The 6,171-nt window shown below is 38.2% G+C and overlaps 1 pseudogene; it reads left to right on the top strand.

The window, feature by feature from the left end:
• The first annotated feature begins 2,800 nt into the window (after positions 1 to 2,800).
• LOC136157764 (olfactory receptor 2L2-like) lies at positions 2,801 to 3,427 on the top strand (annotated as a pseudogene).
• Positions 3,428 to 6,171: the final 2,744 nt, after the last annotated feature.

Below are 6,171 nucleotides of genomic sequence, written 5' to 3'. Positions count from 1 at the left end.
TATTTTATATTTGAATATAGTTGACTAGCTATGTTATTTTCAGGTGTACAAAGCAATTCAGTTATGTATATACATGTATCGCAAAGAGTCGGACATGACTGAGTGACTGAACTGACTGACTGATACATGTATCTATTCTTCTTCAAAGTACTTTCCCAGTTAGGTTGCTTAGAATATTGAGCAGAGTTACCTGTGCTATACAGTGAAAAAGCAAAAGTGCTAGTTACTCAGTCAGGTCCGACTGTTTGCAATCCCATGAACCGTAACCTGTCAGGCTCCCCTGTCCATGAAATTTCCCAGGCAAGAATCCTGGAAATTCCTACTGGAATTTCCTGGAATTCTGAAATTCCCTACTCCAAGCGATCTTTCCAAGCCAGGGATTGAACTCATGTCTTTTGCATCTCCTATTGTCAGGCAGACTTTTTACTACTAACTCTACCTCGGAGAGATTGTCAGTTCTTATACATACTTCTCCTTATACCTTAAGCTTCTCTCAATCGAAGACTTTCCTTCCCTTCCCAAGAAACATCCCAGTTCCTGTTGACTTTTTTCTGCCAATGAGCACTATGTATTTACTTTCAACAGCAGTGGTGAAGAGTCTTGCATTTGCTATGCCTTCCATGCCCTGCTTGACAGAAGTAAGCAGGATTGACTGCCTCTCTATTACTTATAAGATTGAACTGATTTAGATCTTCAGCTCCCCTCAGTGACTCCTGGCTGGATATATGCTTCTTCCTACAGAGAGGAAGGCTTTGCCCTTGATAAAGTCTTTTGTTTTTCACTTTTTAAAAAAGTATTTTTAATTGGAGGATAATTGATTTATTTTTTTTAGTTTCTGATGCATGCTGCTTTCTGCCATACAATGATCTGAATCAGCCATAAGTGTACATATTACTTATTCCCTCTATCTTGAGCCTCTCTCCCACCCTTCCCCTATCCCACCTCTGTAGGTTGTCACAGAGGACAGGACTGAACTCCCTGTGTTATAAAGCAGCTTCCCACTAGCTCTCTACTTTACAAGGGTAGTGTATATACGGGCTTCTCAGGTGGTGCTAGTTTTAAGGAATCTGCCTGCCAACCCAAGAAATATAAAAGACACAGGTTTGATCCCTGTGTTGGGAAGATTCCCTGGAGGAGGGCACAGCAATCCATTTCAGTATTCTTGCCCAGAGAATCCCATGGACAGAGGACCCTGGCATGCTACAGTCCCCAGGGTCGCACAGAGTCAGACATGACTGAAGTGACTTAACATGCACGCATATAGTATATATATGTCAATGCTACTCTCTCAACTCATTTCACTGTCTCCTTCCCTAACTGTGTCCATAAGTCTGTTCTCTATGAACCAGTTATACAGAGTGACGTATGAAAGAGAAAAAAAATCATATATTAATGCATATATATGGAATCTATAAAAATTTTAAAATTGTACTGCTGGGTTTTTTTAAATTATTTCTGTAGGTTTTTTCCACTTTGAAACTTTCATTTAACTTTTAATTGATTATTATTTTTTAATTTGCAAAAGGCTTTGTTACATGACTTTATATATGTAATGATATTTACATTATGAATCAATAATATCTCATGCTTCTTTTAAGAGACAAATCTTACTTTAAAATTTTTTTTTCTTTTGCATTTTGCAATTATTATAGCTCATATATTTGTGTTTGAATGTGTGTGTGAATATGTGTGTCTGTGTGTTGACAGCGTGTGCCCATGTATTCAGCTTCCTCTTTCATTTTGAAACACCTTTAATGTCTGGAAAAATTTGGTTCAAGACTAATATTTACAGCTAAAGCATTAGAGACTGTGTAGACTTTGTTGACTTAAAATACTTCTGGAGATTTCCTCCTCCCACCTCCATGAGAAGACTCTCAATTTATTTTTTCTGTTTAAGTAACTGATCATTCCTCTTTCCAAATTCTCCTTTCAAAAGGATCTAAACATTTCATCTCTCATTCTTTACCACTGTGCCATGTGGGAAGTCCCCATACTACACTTGATGTTAGCCAAAAGGACAAGAAGCCAACCAAATATTACCTGACTTTATGTAGGCTTGATTTGTCATTTCTGTGTAAAAAATTCTAAAGGAAAATAAACATGTCTTATCAACATTAGCTGATAGGTTGCTGTAAGCCTTAGGGATTGAATATGTAAGAGAAGTCATTTCTTTATGCTGATAAAAATTAATTTATAGCAAATTTTTCTATAAGATAAGAATTTACATTGATTTTCTATGAACATATTTTAAATACGGTATCTGAATTTGTTGCTTGAGTTTTATAGGACAATAACACTTACTTTTCCTAATGACATAATAATTTAAGAAAATAAAGATATCTGGGAAAACACTTTGGCCAAATATATTTGTGTTTTCAAATTTTAAACTCAGTTTCAAAATATAACATATTTTTTTTCAATATAGATAGCATCATTTCTCCTTTTATGAGTTGTAAATTTTAAATAATGGACTAAAATAATAATTTAATACTATATTTTATAGTTTTACACTTAATTACTTTTATATCTGCTGGCTTTAGGGAAAAATGCATATCAGTATCATTTGGAAAACTATAATCAAACATCAACTGATTTCATCTCATTGGGGTTACTCCCCACTTTAACAATTGATCTGTTTATTTTTACTCTCATTTTTCTTATTTTCCTAAAGGCTCTTTTCGGCAACTTGTCAATGATCCTTCTCATCTTTCTGGACATGCGTCTCCACACACCCACCCATATATTTCCTAGTCAGCTCTCCTTCCTTAACCTAAATTACATCTCCACCTCTGTCCCAAAAATGGCTTCCAATTTTTTATTGGGAAACAAAGCAATCTTGTTCATTGGATGCTGGATTCAATGCTTCTTTGTCTTGACGTTAGCAGTTGAAGAAGTATTGGTATTGACATCTGTGGCTTATGATCATTATGTGATCATTTGCTTTCCTCTTTACTATCCCATAAGAATCAGCAGAAGAGTGTGTGTGTTGATCTTGGATAATGGGCACTGTCAACTCCCGTGCCCACACCACATATGCCCTCCATATCCCTTATTGCAGATCCAGGACCATCGATCATTTATGTGATGTCCCAGCCCTGTTGACTCTGGCCTGCATTGACACCTGGGTCTATGAGTACACAGTATTTGTGAGCACCACCCACTTCCTTGTGTTGCCTTTCATTGGTATTGTATGTTCCTATGGTCATGTTCTCCTTGCTGTCAATCACATTCACTCAGCAGAAGGGAGAAAAAAGGCCTATTCAACCTGCTTCACCCATCTTACTGTGGTGACATTCTACTATGCACCCGTTGTTTACACTTACCTACACCCATGACACTTCCAACAGAGGACAAGGCTCTGGCTGTCTTCTACATCATCCTTACACCAGGGTGCAACCTTGTTATCTATAACCTGAGAAACAAGTAGCTAATGGAGGCTTTGAAAAGAGTAATTCAGAGAATCTGCTCTGTAAAAATGTAGACAAAGTTTTTGCATGAGTACTAAGACTTGAGTATAATTCTATCTCTCATTGTATAAAGTGATGAAAAATACTATTCTATGCTTTAATGAAAAGGTTAAAAATACTAGAGAGGAGTAGAGACTCATTCAGTTCAGTTCAGTTGCTCAGTCTTGTCCAACTCTTTGCAACCCCATGAATGGGGTCCATCACCAGGCCTCCCTGTCCATCACTAACTCCTGGAGTTTACCCAGCCATCTCATCCTCTATTGTCCCCTTCTCCTCCTGCCCCCAATTCCTCCCAGCATCAGGGTCTTTTCCAATGAGTCAACTCTTCACATGAGGTGGCCAAAGTATTGGAGCTTCAGCTTCAGCATCAGTCCTTCCAATGAACACCCAGGACTGATCTCTTTTAGGATGGATTGGTTGGATCTCCTCGCAGATCAAGGGGCTCTCAAGAGTCTGCTCCAACACCACAGTTCAAAAATGTCTCTGAAGAGTTATCTTGGAAACACATACAAGTATAAATAAGTATGGATATTTGTCTTTCTCTGCCTTAGTTACTTCACTTTAGGATAATCTTTAGGTCCACCCATATTGCTATAAATGATATTATTTTATTCTTTTTTGTGGCTAGCATACATATATGGCACTATATATATATATGTATATATATATATACACACACACACACATCAGATATGCAGATGACACCATTTTTATGGCAGAAAGTGAAGAGGAACTAAAAGGCCTCTTGATGAAAGTGAAAGAGGAGGGTGGAAAAAGTTGGCTTAAAGCTCAACATTCAGAAAACTAAGATCATGGCATCCAGTCCCATCACTTCATGGGAAATAGATGGGGAAACAGTGGAAGTAGTGTCAGACTTTATTTTGGGGGGCTCCAAAATCACTGCAGGTGGTGATTGCAGCCATGAAATTAAAAGACACTTACTCCTTGGAAGGAAAGTTATGACCAACCTAGACAGTGAATTAAAAAGCAGAGGCATTACTTTGCCAACAAAGGTCTGTCTAGTAAAGACTATGGTTTTTCCAGTGGTCATGTATGGATGTGAGAGTTGGACTATAAAGAAGCTGAGCACCGAAATACTGAAGCTTTTGAACTGTGATGTTGGAGAAGACTCTTGAGAGTCCCTTGGACTGCAAGGAGATCCAACCAGTCCATCCTAAAGGAGATCAGTCCTGGGTGTACATTGGAACGACTGATGCTGAAGCTGAAACTCCAATACTTTGGCCACCTCATGTGAAGAGTTGACTCATTGGAAAAGACCCTGATGCTGGGAGGAATTGGGGGCAGGAGGAGAAGGGAAAGGCAGAGCATGAGATGGCTGGATGGCATCACCAACTCGATGAACATGAATTTGTGTCAACTCCAGGAGTTGGTGATGGACAAGGAAGCCTGGTGATGGACCCCATTCATGGGATCGCAAAGAGTCACACACGACTGAGCGACTGAACTGAACTGAACTGAACTGAACTGATGCAGATGCATACATACCTACATCTTCTGCCTGCCCCCAACTCTCCCACTGCTTTTGCCTTCAATGTTTCTCAGCATCAAGGTGGTTGCAGTAAATCAGTTCTCATCAGGTGGCTATAGTATTGGATTTTCAGCTTGAGCAACAATCATTCGAATGAATATTCAGAATTGATTTCCTGTAGGATTGACTGGACCTTACTCAGAATTAATTTTGAAACATGGAAACTAATAATCATCCACAAATCTAACCAATGATTCAGATATACATGTTTTTTGGTTACACGGAAACAATCAAATATGTCCAATGAGCCAGTACACATTGAGCTTGAGCTGATTTAAGTCACTGTATCACAGACAGATTTTGCTTCATTTCTAGATTCTGTATGATTAAGAAAACCCTTAATTGAACATTGTGTTTTTCACTTTAGGCCTTCTAACAGCAGGTTTGTTTGTTTGCTTGCTTTTTTCTCAAAGAGTTGGTGATCAAGGACTGACAAACCCATTCACCAATGTTGGGATGTTTTATTTTTGAACATTTAGTTTAGAATAAATGCCCCCCTCCCCCAAAATCCCTATCAGGCTTTGAATATCAGCTATGATCAGTTTAGCTTGGACAAGGGCCTCTAATTTTAATAATCTGTTTATAAACACTTCTGATGATTCTCCTTGGATTTAATAAATTTTCCAATTATAGCCTTCATTTTGGCCTTTGATTTGGATTTTTGCCTATAGCTTCATGTCATTCCATTTCTAAAGGTAACCAGGAAAGTTTTAGTCAAAATTTTAGTTCATTCCATTTCTAACCCATGGGCACCCTAAAAACTAATTTCATCATAAGCACACAGAGTGGAGGCATTCATGCTATTAGGTGATTTTGAATCTGTGCACTCAAAAGGAAAGTGATTTTGGAAGTCAGGGTGCAGTGGAATGCAAGAGAAACTGTCTCTTATGTCTAGCACTGTGAACCAATTTTCATTCTCCAGGACTTCGATCAATATGGGGCATGGATTAGAGGTTGTCTGGTAAACTGTGAACACTGCCTCATTAACTACCTTCAGGTCTTAGATAAGCTTATTATCTCAATTTTATTTTTTATGGACAGAATGGAGATTTTACACAAAGTTTGGCAAGGTTGAAGCAGCTCATATTTTAAGAACTTGATAATTAAAGATCGGATGCATTCTTGGGGAGAGGAGAGTGAAAAAGTTGGCTTAAC

The sequence above is a fragment of the Muntiacus reevesi genome, chromosome 1, assembly GCF_963930625.1.
Source record: "Muntiacus reevesi chromosome 1, mMunRee1.1, whole genome shotgun sequence".
Classification (NCBI taxonomy): Eukaryota; Metazoa; Chordata; class Mammalia; order Artiodactyla; family Cervidae; genus Muntiacus; species Muntiacus reevesi.
This window is presented reverse-complemented; position numbering and strand designations above follow the sequence as displayed.